Genomic DNA, 15,380 nt, shown 5'->3' on the forward strand with positions numbered 1-15,380 from the left:
CACCACACTACAATTCCTTTCCCGGCCCACATCCAATAGCCCACAGGACTATACGTGTTACCCAACCACGGGCTGTCTGGGTCCTTTATAGTTCCACAGAATGTGGTTCTGAATAAGTGATGGGACATAGAGAATCTTCCATAACCTGCATATAATCTCCTCCCTGCTCCAATTCTTTTAACTTCGTTTCCACATAAAACTAAGTTATAGGGATAATACAGACTGCTAGAATTCTGTTCAATGGCGACACATCACCAAAGATCAACCAGCACAGCAGAGAGGGCTCTAAAGAGATCAGAAAGTATAAGCTCAACCCCCAGCCAAGTACCCAGCGGATGCTAGGGAGCCACAGATGGAAGAAAGGAAGTTGAGGCCATAGATGAGTGTGTGTGTGCACGTGGGCATGTGCGTGTATGTGTATGTGTATGTGTGTGTTCTCCCCAAGAAGTCAGACTCCAAAGGAAAGGTCTCAGGATGCATGGCAACAAGGGAACACAGAGATCAAGAAAGATTTTTTTTGAAGATAAACACATCTGTAGTTTTCAGAGAAGTAGCCTGTTGCTGTTAGAGGCAGGAAATACCAGAGAGAGAGAGAGAAGAGGGTAATAACAACCAACGTGTGTGTCTCATACTGGTTAGACTAGAGAGTATGGGAAGGGAAAAATAATCTTAAAGAGAAAGAAGAGTACCTTTTCTTATAACAGGATGAAATGAGAATGACCTCACTTGGCTTCCGTTGATAAGCACCTCATACTGAAATCTTTTTTTTTTAATTTATTTACTATTATTTTTAAATTTTATATATTTTTACATCATTTTTCACTTTTGTACAATGTATGCATTTTCATCTTGGTTATAATCCCCACACAATTCCCAGCCTTTGTTTTGATTCTACTCCCTCCCACCCTTCATAGTGTGTCTCTAGTTTATAGTTACTTGTTGATTTTTATTTTTATTTTCTTATAATTAGTCTTTTTCCTGGTCTCTTATTTAGGTTTTCTAAATTCCTGCTATGAGTGAGACCATCCAGTATTTTTCTTTTTCTTTCTGGCTTATTTCGCTGAGCATGATCCCTTCCAGCTCCATTCATGTTGCTGCAAATGGCATGAGTTTATCTTTTTTTTAAATAAGATTTATTTTTTTATATTCCCCATACAATTGCACCCCCCTTGTTTGGACCCCAAACCCTCCTCTCCCCCCCCCCCCCCCGCCCACCATAGTGTGTCTCTGGTTTATAGTTGCTTATTGATTTTGCCATACTGGAATCTTGAGATCGTGGGCATAGAAAATTGAGGACCTTGGGCCTCCCGGAGTCGCAGCGGTTGAGCGCTGGGATGCGAAGCTGCCCGCAGCCTCTGCAGCACCAGTTTGATCCCTGGCCACCGGGTGAGGGTCCCACATGGCGCATAGACCTCTCCTGCCACGCCCGCTGCTCCCCTCTGCTGTGTATTTCTCGACAGTCTGCCTGTTCTGTTCCCCGCTCTGGCTCTGGTGAATTCTCTCACCCTCCTGCACTTCTGACTGTACCCAGTGCTTGTATAAATAAATAACTAAATAAATCTTTAAAAAGAAGAAAAGAAAATTGAAAACCTTCTTGGGGGGCTTGTGGACCACACAAATAGCCCTCCAGAAAAAGAAAAGGGAAAGTTAGTTAGAAATGTGAATGATTACTGTTGAGGATTTAAAATAGGACAGCAATGGCTATACAAAGATATTTATAGATAGAAATATGCAAGTCTGAAATATGGAACCCCAAACCCTTCACAGTGTCTCCATAAAGAAAATATGTATGCAGAAAAGAAAGGAAGGCCATAAGGTGCTTTATTATTCCACAAATGCACATTGAATTCCTGCTTCGCATCAGGCACAGGACCTGGGGATACCGTCATGAACACATTGTCTGTCTCTTAAGGGCTTTGTATTCTATCTCCACATTGATCAAAAGTGTGACCTCAGATTTTCAGCCCAAGTTGCCTATTGGGCCTTATTCCATCCCAGAGACCAAGAGGAGATGTGAAAAGGGCTACACCTGCAATTCTCAATGGCAAAAAAGAGAAAGTGAAAGAGTTAGAACGTTTGCCCCAGTAATGAAAGCAGAACTGGCGAAGGGCACCTGTTCCAGCAGAGGAAGGAGGGGCGGAAGGGGAGGAAGAACTCACAGCCTTGGGCTGGCCTACTGGGTAGAGATGCAGAGGGGGGTCTGCTTCTGGGCTTTATCTCCTGGGCAGTGGCCCGATATCTAGTAACTTCTCTGTTTTCAAGAACCCAAGAAAGATCAGTCGGAGCCCCAAACAAGGCAGGACTCTCACTCAGCATCCCAAGAGGGCTGAAGTCTCCAGGCAGCAACCACTAATATGTCCTAAAACTGAGCCCATCCACAAAAACTCCCTTTTTGGTAAAGGAGAGAAGTTTGGAAAGAAAGAGCCCGGAGTCATGAATTTTCTAACCCCAGAAACCAATATTTATCCTCATTTTGTTCCTTCACCTAATAACTCATGTGTTTGACAGGCCATGCTGTTTCTAGGGACTCATGGGGAAATCTGCACAGAACTCATGAAACCATCTCTCCCATTCTTACTGTTATTCTTACATTTTCTCCTGCAGCCCTCTAGATGGAAAGTCTGAACCATGTACCTTTTAAATACCTCTGTAAAATCTCTCAGTTCTGCTACCAGTTTCCAAGGTCAGCATTCCCCCAAGTAACACAGTCAACAACATAAAATGCTCCAAGCTGAGATAAAAATTATTTTATTGTACCCTATCCTTAGATTCTCAAATTATTATTTAGAAGAAATTAAATCTGTCTACAACACCATTCATGATTGTGAGTCCATCTATGTTTCTGATCTTGAACTATAGTTTCCCCAACATACACTGGACACTACAATTTTCTTGTTGGTTCCAGTCTCTGACTTGACTTGTGGATTTCTTTGCCTTTGCTCAAAAGCATAATCTCCAACCTGTTCTGTCTTCTCTTTCTTCTCCATCTAGTGACAAGTTTCCTTCTCCCATCCCACCACTCTATGAGACATTTTCTGGTCCTTCCCAGCCATTTGAGATCTTCTTTCCCTGAACTCATAGAATGCCTACTATTTGTAGCTAAATGGGTGTGAAACCAGTTCTAACATGCACATGTGTGGGTTTCTCCCCACAGACCACAAGTTGCTGACACTAACAGGATATTCTATAATTCAACTAATTTCTGATACTATCTACCTGGAGATGACAATAGGTCCACAGGTTAAGGACTCAATCCCACAACACTCGCCTTCCCCTTCATCCACCAGTTCCAAGTCCCGGTGATCGTGTGAACTTTCCGTCTACTGGCTATAAGTTGGAGGTTCTCGTGATCTCTTCCTGGGGTTCAATGACATTTCAGAGAGTAATTTTACTTACTAGACCACCAATGTGTTTAACTCAGGGATAGCCAGATGAGAGATTATGCAAAGGGGAAAATACGGTGACAATGTGACAGCTTCTGCACCCTCTTCAAGGACACTCCTCTCCCTATGTCTCCACCTGTTTGTCAACCAAGAAAGCTTTCAAAACGCCACCCTTTGGGGGTTGTCTGGAGGAATCATTGCATAGAAATGACTGATTAAACCACAGGTCATTGATGATTAATTCAACCTCAGGCCTTCTCCCCTCCCCAGAGGTGGTGGGACATGTCTGAAAGTTCCAACCAAAGGATCATGTGATCAAGTCCCCCAGCAACCTCTCTGCTCTTAAGTTACCTGGGTGTGATTCAAAAAAATCACCTAATTAACAACATAAGACACCTTTTTAATTCTCACCACTTAGGAATTCCAAGGGTTTTAGGACCTTTGTGGCAGAAACAAGGACTACAACCAAGTATATTTTTTTATTATTAAATCAAAATATCACAGTACCTGTCCCTGAGATTTAGAATTTATAGTCATGTATACTTGTCTCGCTTGCTCTGATAAATTACAACTCCATTAAAAATCCTTGGAAAGCCCAAAACACCTAATAAAGCATCTTGCATATATTTAATATGCAATAGCCATTCTCATTTTTATAAACTACATATACCTTGTTTATCTTGTAGAGGATTTAAGCAGGTGGCTTCTTATATTGATTGATTGATTGATTGGCTGATTCATTAAAGGTATTGCTCTTCTTTACATATACATAAAAAAACCAACTCAGGGTTCATACAAAATGAAAGGCCCTCAGTAAATGAGGCACATCACCATTGCCAACATGCTCAATCACAGAAGGCAAATTTTTAGGTAAATTACAGTATAGAACATACCCTTTTGCTACACAGGTGTGGAATCTGAGGTTAAATTTCCTCCTCCACCTATAACGTATATAACGGAACAAATATAGAAACAAATAATAGGGAAGTAAGTTATAGATGGTCCTTTAGAAGTCAATTTCATCTGCGCATCTAACCATAAAAGCAGCATCTGCTCTGCTAAATACAGGTGTTTTATATCCTTGTCATTAATTGGAGGGGACATTATGTCATCATACATCAACAGTTAAGGTTGGTTAAAGTGCCACTTATCTCAGGTGCTGTCATTAATCAGGTTCTTTTCAGCTTGGTGACTCCAGAGCCTTGGCTCAAAGTGCTCTCTGTGAATAGGTTCTCCCTATGGGTTTAAGGTGTTTTTTATTATCATTTTGAATGAAAACCTTGGGACCCAGACATAAGTGGCCATTAAGGTAGTTGTTCTTGACACTTCAGAGACAAGAAACATTTTTCTCTATCATCTTCTCTCTCCCATTCCATCATGCCTCTACCAATAGCCACGGTGGGGAAAGGCACATCAACACAAGCTGTTCTTACCTCATGGCTTAACCCATTAATGGATTTCAATGAGCCAACTAGCACATCTGGCTCTGAAGCATAGCTGGAGGGCAGCAGAGTCCCTTGGATGCCAGCACCTTCTCTTTCCATGGGACACCCACATCACTCCAATGCCTTTCTGGCCATCCCAAACCAGACTGTGACATGCAGGCCATAGAGTCTCCCTCAATGTGTTCTTTCGTGGTCTTTGTTTTCAATGAGAATACCTGCCTTCATACTATTCCTTCGAGGGCACTGAATGTAGCATATACTATTTTGAGTTGAGTTGTCGGGGTGATTATCATAGCTTTTAAAAATAAGAACTTTCATACTTTCCTCACCTTATCTTAAAAAATTAGAATAAAATGTTCAGGCATTAGGTTGATAATTCAGGCAGGGGGCTATTTTGTCTATGTCAAACTCTCTCTCAGGGGGCTTATACTCTACACTGAAAAGAATTTCCTACATATCCCAATTTGGGTCTCCAGTTGTTTCAACTTGTGCAAAAGATTGAAAGGATAAGAAAGAAGGTATTTTGTCATTCATTCAGTGGATTTTTTTTAAAGATTCATTTATTTATGCATATAAGAACTGGGGTGTAGACCAGAGGTACAGGGGTGAGAAGATTCACCAGAGACAGACCAGAGAGCAGAACAGGCAGATCTACTGAAATACACTGATGAGGGGAGCAGTGGGCGAGACAGGAGAGGTCTGCTGTGCATGTGGGTCACCTCCCTGGCTGGGTATGGATTCGTGCTGTAGTGGCTGCTGACAGCTTCATAGTGCTGAGATTTAACTCCTTGTGCCACCAGGGAGGCTCCCATTCAGTGGATTTTTTAATGACTGGTGTGTTTAGATTATCAAATGCCTGATTTGATTAGATTACATAGGCCAATGCCCTAATACCATGTCCCCATCCTTCCTTGGCTTGTGCTGTTTAGTGGCTCATGGTTTATCTTGTCAAGCTTTGAAAGAATCCTTTGGATTAAGTAGGAGAGGTCTGAGCACAGAGGATGGAAATCCCGTGATAACAGGTATATGGTGGATTGACCCAAACCAAGATGCATAGTAAAACTTGTACAACAACAGCCCATCGCATGCCTAGCTAGTTCCCTTCATTCTCCTCTCTTTTCTTGCCTAAACAGTTAGTGCCTGAGAACTAGCATTTTAAAGGTGATAACAAATCCTATCTGAGCTTCAAAATTGAAGATTCTTTAATTTTGTAAATTTTATTAGGGTCTTCCATTTTTAATAGGATAAAATGTCCTGAAACAATAGAAAAAATTCAGTGGCATCACATAGGCAAGCATGAACTAGAAGAGAAACCACAGGAACCATGAACTAGAAAGCAACCACATTTACAATCACATCAAAATGAATGCAGTACCAAGCCTCCCTGGTGGCGCAGCATTTGAGCGCTGGGCTGCGAATCTGCCCACAGCCTCTGCAGTGCCGGTTCCATCCCCAGCTGCCAGCGAGGGTCCCACATGGCGTGCAGACCTCTCCTGCCACCCGCTGCTCCCCTCAGCAGTGTACTTTGTCAGTCTGCCTGTTCTGTTCCCCGCTCTGGCTCTGGTGAATTCTCTCACCCTCCTGCGCTTCTGACTGTACCCAGTGCTTATATAAATCAATAAATAAATCTTTAAAATAAATAAATAAATAAATAAATGCATTACCTAGGAATAAACTTCACGAAGTTGAAGAAGACCTGCATACAACGAAATCTATCAGACATTGTTTAAAGAAATAAAAGACACAAGGAAAGGGAAAGATGCCAGGGGCATGTTTGTAGAATGGAAGAAAGAACAATGTTAAATTGACCGTCTCACCCAAAGCAATTTACAGATTTAATTTAATCCCTATCGAAATTCCAATCATTTGCATAAAAGGTTTTTTAGATCTTTCTCAAGAACATCCAAGCTCTGAATTGTTCTTAGCACACCAAGGGGCTTGCATTTTCCATTTGATCAGTGTGTACTGAGGGGTGCAGATGCAGAGAAGGGACTGAATCCTGTGACCTAGTCTCGGGCACTTTTGAAGAAGTGAAGAAAACATTTGATCAGCGTTCAACTTATCTGCAATCACTGGGTGTGAGATATAGAAGTTAAACCAATCAAATGCCCTTGAAACAATGATAAATATTTAATGCATTTCCTTCAGTGAATTACAAGCCACTTATTATATTCCCATGAGAATTATTACGTTTTATATTCTTTATCTTCTTATAAAAAGAAGGGTATACTCCTTTTCTAGCATTCATTTACATGCTTTTGATAAATTACTGTAACCAGATTAGAGATAAAATAACCAGTCTATTAATTACAGTGATTATTATTTAATGGAAAGAGGGATTCTAGGCAAAGTGTGCTAGTAAGAAGAAAGCTTAGCAATGCATTATATAGATGTGGTATTTTATCTTAAAGAGTAAGATAAGTGTCCAGTCTGTTCCACTATGTAGGGAATATGTTCATTAACTCTGCAAGATTTATATGTATAATTGACCATAATATTTTAGCACTATTTGCTTGATTTGGTGGTACATGGAGAACAAGGAAAAACTGCTCTTCAATTAAATTGAGTAAAACCCTCAATGAACTTAGAAAAGTCCAAGTTACCCAGCAATATGGAACCAGAGACTTGAATGTTTGAGGAAAATTTTTATTAAATAAGGTATTGTTTTAACTTAAATTCATTGATAATTTGGTTTTTTTAAAGATTTATTTTATTTATTTATACAAGCACTGGGTACAGTCAGAAGTGCAAGAAGGTGAGAGAATTCACCAGAGTCAGAGCGGGGAACAGAACAGGCAGACTGACGAAGTACACTGCTGAGGGGAGCAGCAGGTGGCAGGAGAGGTCTGCGCACCATGTGGGACACTCGCCCAGCGGGCAGGGATTGAACCGGCGTTGCAGAGGCTGCGGGCAGCTTCGCAGCCCAGCGCTCAAACGCTGCACCACCAGGGGAGGCCCGATAATTTGTTTTGTTTTAATGGTTAATACTTATGAACACTTCTCCCGTATTATCCATGTACTTAACCTAAATTAGTCAATACACATATTTGGATTAATTTCTAAAAGAGGGTTAAATGGGTTAAAGGAGGGGGTCTGCAAACTAAGGCCAAATTTAACCAGCTGTCTGTTTTTGTTGACATGCAACCTATATTTGTAAATAGTTGAGAAAAAGAACAAAACAACAATACTCTTTTGTGACATTCAAATTTCAATAAATAAAGTTTTATTGGAACTCTGCAATGCTCATTCACTCACATATTATCTATTGCTCTGCAGGGCCACAGCAGCAGGATTGAGTAGTTGTGAGAGGGATCACATGACCCGCCAAAACTAGAATATTTACTATCTGGCCTTTTAATGAAAAAGTTTGATGACCCATGGACAAAAGGAGTGACAAGGGAGTTCTCAAAGTTTGCTGCCCATTAGAATCACCTTAGGGACTTTTCAAAACACTTTCTCCATGTCACAACTCAGACCAATTCAATAAAGATCCCTAGGAGTGGACTGCAGCATTAATAATTGTAAAGTGTTTGCAGTCTCAGAGTTATTTTTGTCATGTTTTGCCAGTATGTGATCTTTGGTTATGAAATTCCTGGAAAATGTGGTGGTTAGCAGCAGGGAAAGAGTAGTGAGTGAAGTTAGGTACCGGGGCTAAGGAGACAGGCCTTTGGCATTGGAGCTTCGGTAGAGGGTCAGTGAAGCAGGTGTGCATGTTGAGGTTTGAAGCTGTACCCCCCCAAATAATATATTTTGTAAATGAATTTGAAATGAATAACATGTGAGAATTTAAATGTAGAATGTCCCAGGGGGTTCTGATGGGTAGCTAGACTGAGAAACTGCAGGCTCACGTTCTAGGTGAGGTGTATAAATTTAACATAAGATCCTTGATCACTTTTGCCTGAACCAATAAACTCTTCTTTTTTATTCTTCAATATACTCTGGTAAAAGTTATTAAACAGCCATTTCCCTTCCCTCTCTCTTTCTTTCCTGCCTGTGTATTCACTAGCATGCAAGAATTAAGACAGAAAGAAAAACAAAGTTTCCTTCTAGGTTTTGAGTTTCTAAGCATTCACACATTCAGTATTTTACATTTTCATTTATTCACACCACGAATTTTCTGTGCATGATGGGATACTAGTCTAAGCAATAGCCAATACCTTATGCAGGTAGAGGATCCTAGGAGGTGCTTCCAAAGCTCTGGAGCATATACCAGGGTTCAGAAAGGAGCCCCTGAATCTTCTGTGGTGCTTATTATCTCTTACCTACCTGTTTGGCTTAGAGGTAGCTTTTTTTTTTTTTTTCCTTAACAAATCTTTTTTTTTAAAGATTTATTTATTTATTTATACAAGCACTGGGTACAGTCAGAAGCGCAGGAGGGTGAGAGAATTCACCAGAGTTAGAGGGGAGAGCAGAGCAGGCAGAAGGACCGAAGTACACTGCTGAGGGGAGCAGCGGGCGGCAGGAGAGGTCTCCGCGCCATGCGGGACCCTCCTCCAGTGGTGGCCGGGGAGCAGCTGGGGATCGAACTGGCGCTGCAGAGGCTGTGGGCAGCTTCGCAACCCAGCGCTCAACCACTGAGCCACCGGGGAGGCCCTTAGCAGTAGCTTTTAAACTAGAAAATGCACAGCATCTTCGATAGGCAATAACAAAAATACACCCGAGTGCATGTGCAGTTGAGCAACGAAAATAATTGGTTGGGTGGACATATGCACTCCACATTAATATAGGTGGAAGAGAAAGAAAACTACTAAAGACACTCATTTTAGCAAGCCTGTGATTTAGTAAGATGTGATGAGTATGCACATGAGACAAACAGGAGATTCCAGTTCCATCCTGAAGAGCTCACTCTTTTGTCTCCACTAATGAACACCCACTAGATCACCCCAACAAGGAGACAGATATGGACAGAGATAGAGATATGACTAGGACAGAGAGATCAAGTATATGGGTCTTGAATTCACAGCACCAGTGTTCTAATTACAGCTCCACTCATCATTAGCTACATGACCTTGGGCAAATTGCTTTAATCTAAGTGACTCAGTTTCCTCAACTGTCAAATAGGGCTAATAATTCCTATCTCATAGAGCTGGAATAATTATTTTAGAATAAATATAAAATCTAGATTAATCCCCTCCCACAAATTCTCAACCCTTAGTCTGAAAGATGGTTTTCACAGCCTAGTTCACAATGATAGACCCCTCCATACTACCAAGTTGGTTTTCATCATCTAAGACCCTCATTTAAGCACTGTCCTTTTTGGCCAGATATGAATTCCTGAAGAAAGGATTGGAATTACACAGACACAATGCAAATTATGTTACTGCCCTTTTCAAGAAGGGTTTTACAAAGCATGAATGTGGTGCACACTGAAAATACAAGCATCTAAGTTCTTCCAATTTCCAGTGGGTCTTCTGTGTGACAAACGGAACAGTTCTTATTTGCAACCTCCCTCTACATTAGTCCCAAGCCCAAGAGTATCTTCTGTAACCTCTAATTTGAAGTTGGTTTGAGGTCTTGAAAATATACACTCAAGGTGAAATGTTTTCTCCAAAGTCAATCTCATTTCATTCCTTTAAAGACTGTCTGTGCTGTGTAATCTCTTTCTAAATTATTTTTAATAGCCCCACATACATTTTTGTTGCTTTTGCACTCATTGATCATTGCACTCATGCCAAGCATGTTTTATTGTGTCAAAAATAAATTTTCTCTCCGCTATCCAAAAAAAGACAACTCACAAAAATGAAAAAGGTTGGACAAAGATAAATGAAGTAATACAAGGAAACACAAGGTCACTTGTCAATACTATAATAACAGAATCCAATGCAAAACATTAAGTGGGACAAAGAGGATTGTTTTACTTGTACGATGAAAGGATACTAATACTGAATGATATGCATCAAAGCAAACAGCCCTAAAACACATAAAGTGAAACTAATTGATTCTAATTTAGGAATTGACAACACAATACTTCTTTTACTTCCTGAGAGATGAAAGTAAATAGTAATTAAAGAATTTAAAAAGAAAATCTAGAAGGTAACAGATTGAAAAGCTATATGTTCATTTTAGAACCCCAAGGTTAAATGAATAGAAAACATACCTTCTGTGTCAATGTCCATGAATTGTTTTCCCAAAAAAAAAGTGAGTAGAGCTTGGTCCATGATAAATAAATTTCTTGGAAAAAAAAATCAAAGTATATTTCCTGCCTAAGGTGCCATAAAAGTATATATATTTTTAAATCAATATTTTCCCCCTTCCAGTTAAGACCACTTTGTAACAAAATAAACAAATAAATGAATGAAATGAAATGAAAATACCTCCTGCCCAGCTGGTGTGCAGCAGCAGCAGCAGCAGCAGCAGCAGAGACCCATCCTTTTGATCTCAGTCCTCAGGGCTTTTGGCCTGGGTGAGTGGGCTGGCTGAGTCCTCCAAGTTCAAAGACCTTGGCCTTCAACAGCTTTACCGAAGTTTCCTAAAGCACTAAACAAAGCTTGATTTTCATATTATTATGATGTGCAAAATCCAAATGAACTGTAGGCTATCTATAAATTATTGATAACAATACCACCAGCCTCACTCTTAAGCACAGTAAGAGGAAAATATAACAAAAATTAAAAAGAAATCAAGGATTTGATTGAAAGCTAAAGAAGATGTAGTTTTGAGTCAAAGAGACCTGGTTTCAACATCTGATCAATACTTACTATGGATAACAAAAATTAAAAAGAAATCAAGGATTTGATTGAAAGCTAAAGAAGATGTAGTTTTGTGACCTGGTTTCAACATCTGATCAATACTTACTATGGTGCCTGAAGTCAGGTGTTCTTTAAACACTTGAAGCCCTGAGGTTCTCATTCACGCTTGTTGGGGATTAAATGAGATGATATATGCGAAGTTCTGTCATGAACTCTCCAGCACGTGGTGAATACTCAAAAGATGTCTTTTATTAACTAAATGTGGGCTCTTTCAAAAGGTTGACAATATTGGTGTCGAGAAAGCATGTATAGCAACAAATATGATTGTTTTTTTAAATTATAGGAGAAACATATGCTATTCTATTCCACCAAATTAAAAATCTCAAGGAAACAGATTATTTTCTAAGAAAATGCAATTATAAAATCTCACTTAAGAGGAGTTTAAAAAAAAAAATGGGCCTCCCCTGGTGGCGCAGGCTGTTGAGAGCAGCAATGTGAGCTGAGCGCAGCCTCTGCAGCGCCTGTTCGATCCTGGCCGGCCGGTGAGGGTCCCACATGGCGAGGCAGACCTCTCCTGTCTTGCCCTCTGCTCCCCTCAGCAGTGTATTTCATAAGTCTGCCTGTTCTGCTCCCCGCTTTGTCTCTGGTGAATCCTCTCACCCTCCCGTGCATCTAGCCTGTACCCCGGTTCTTGTATAAATAATCTGTTAAAAAAAAAAACCTGAACAAACCAAAACTATTAAACAATTGCAAAAATAGTTAAAACATGATCTCCACAAAAATTCCATAATGTCTGGGTGTTCTCACTACCCTTAAGAAACATAAATTCCTCATATTACTTAAATTTTCTAAGCAGAAAAGGATGGAAACATGGCAATTCATGCTATAAGATGAAGACAAATTTTTTTTTACCTGCCCAAGTACAATATGCATATATATATATACACACACACACATACTCATATATATTTATATATCTATAAACAATCACACTTAAGCATATTAGAATTTTACAAATACTAAACAAAATATCAATGTATTAATATTAAATTCAGACATATTACACTAGGGTTATATTCATCATGACCAAGTAGGGTGGGTTCCAAAAATACAATGATGGTTCAATTTGGAAAGGTTTTAATATAAGTTTTCATACTGATAAATCAAAGAGATACTCCCTATAACCCTTTTGACTGATGGTGGATGTAGAGTGTGTGATAAAATTCACTGCCAATTCCAATTTAAAAAAAATTAATAAAACATATCAGACTTTTTCTTAACATAATTTATACAAATATCTATCCCTGATCACTTTTCTAACAAAATGTAAGGATTTCCATTACTACCACTTTTATATAAGATTACACTACTGAATGGACTATGGTGGAGGACTGTGGGTGCTTTGGTGATAGGTGTAGTGTTGGTAACATACATCTGAAGAGGCAGGAATCCCATATTTCTGGATCAGACAGAGTGTTTTAAACCAATGTTAACGTCATAAAAATATTATTTGTTCTAAAGACTACGTTTTAACCTAACAAAGATAAATTATGAAATCCCTTAGAAGTAAAATACTCCTCCTACAAAAAAAGAAAAAGAACCATATCTATGCTTGTCTATGAAAGGTATTTGAAAAAGATTTATCTGAAAATGTAAGAGAAATGACATCCAGGTAAGTGTTCATGAAAAAGTCTGTACAAACCATTCACACACAATATCTCTGCTACCTGGTTGGTTCTCAAACTATCCCACTGATAAAGCATTTTATTGTGGCTGCTCCTAACATATATCATTTAAAAGGTTGGCAATCAGTCAATAGGTAAGTCAAAAGCTTTCTTATGTACCAATGATGAGCAGCTAAAAATTATAAATTTATATAGAAATTATAAACTATATGATCTATTCACAGGAGTAACCAAAGATAGGAAATATCTGGGAATACACTGGACCCAAAATATGCAACCTTTAAATGAAACTATTAAACATTACTGAAGGGCACATAAGAAGATTTGAATAGACATTGTATTTCTCTAGTGAGAATATCTAACATTGTATAGATTCTGTACAAATTAATCTATTCATGTAACTCAATTCTAAAAAATTCAATGGAATTTCTTTTAGAGTTTGATAAAATCCTGATAGAATAAACAAGCAAAAATGTACTGAAGATGAAGAGTGATGAGTTGGGGTTTTCATTAGTAGGCATCTAAATGTGTGGTGAAGCCACAACACTTAGAATAATTTGACATTGGTGCCAACACAGACATATCAGTGAAATAAAGTAGAAAATCCCAAAGCAGTCCTAGGTATATTAAGAATTTAGTGTATGATAAAGCTGGCATTTTAAATCTGTAGGGAAAAGATAAATTATTTAATTAGTAGCTGAAGAAAATATGGTAACTCACTTTTATAATCTTGAAGTTAGGATGACATTAAATATGACATTGCAAGAAGGAGCCATATAAGAAAACAAGGATACTTTTAACTTCCAAAAATTCTATTCACAAAAATTAAAGAACAAAGAGTAAAGTAAGAAAAGTTTTGGTTTTTATTTATTTATTTATCTATCTATTTATTTATTTATTTATTTATATCGAGGCATGTTTTATTTATTTATTTGTTTGTTTGTTTGTTGTTTATACATACATGCACTGGGTACAGTCAGAAGCGCGGGAGGGTGAGAGAATTCACCAGAGCCAGAGCAGGGAGCAGAGCAGGCAGAAGGACCGAAGTACACTGCTGAGGGGAGCAGCGGGCGGCAGGAGAGGTCTGCGCGCCATGTGGGACCCTCCTCCGGTGGCCAGGGAGCAGCCGGGGATCGAACTGGCGCTGCAGAGGCCGCGGGCAGCTTCGCAACCCAGCGCTCAACCGCTGCGCCACCGAGGAGGCCCAAGTTTTGGTTTTTTAAAGATTTTTTTATACAAGAACTGGGGTACAGGCCAGAGGCATGGGAGGGTGAGATGATTCACCAGAGACAGAGTGGGGAGCAGAACAGGCAAATCTACTGAAATACACTGCTGAGGGCAACAGTGGGCAAAACAGGAGAGGTCTGCTGCTCCATGTGGGTCACCTCCCTGGCTGGGGATGGAACTTGTCCTATAGAGGCTGTGGACAACTTCACAGCACTGTGCTCAACCCTCTGCGCCACCGGGGAGGCCCAGGTTTTTTTTTTTGTTATTGGTTATTCTATCCCTAGGTTCTGCAGTGGTGCCTGGCTTATAGTAGGCACTTGAATAAATAGCTACATAGAGAGGTCTTGCAAAGCAATAAAGAAAAAAAAAATGAATACTTTAACTTGAAAAATTGGCAAAAGACATGAGTCAAAAAGAAGCAATATGAAAAGTCAGTGAAAGTTCAGAAATTATAAATCTCACCAGTAATAAGATTAATACAAATTAATATAACAGTTTACCATTTTCACATATTACTAAATTTCTTATTATTCTGAATTGGCTAATATGTGGGGAAAAGAGCAATTATCAACTGCTGATATGAATTCATAAAGCCTCTCATTAAAATTTGTGCAGTGTGAGTCAAACTGCAGCCTTTCTAATCTAGTAGTTTCACTCCTAGGAATTTTCTCCAAGGAAATTATTAAACAAACATGCAAATATATAGATACTAGGATATTCATCAAGCATTGTTTACAAGAGCAACTAGACACAAATGTTCCAAATCAGGAAATTGCTTTCATAAATGCTGGTACACAGTTTTAATAGAATCCCACCCAGCAAGGATAAATAATAGTGCAAATATGCATTAACTAACATCAAAAGGTATTCATGATGGACGGCTTGTTAAGAAAATCTGTTTCAAAGAAGCAGTTTCAAAGGATGTAAAAATCCCATCTTCCTAACCTTAGA

The sequence above is a fragment of the Talpa europaea genome (genome assembly GCF_964194135.1).
Source record: "Talpa europaea genome assembly, chromosome: 13".
NCBI classification, from domain to species: Eukaryota; Metazoa; Chordata; class Mammalia; order Eulipotyphla; family Talpidae; genus Talpa; species Talpa europaea.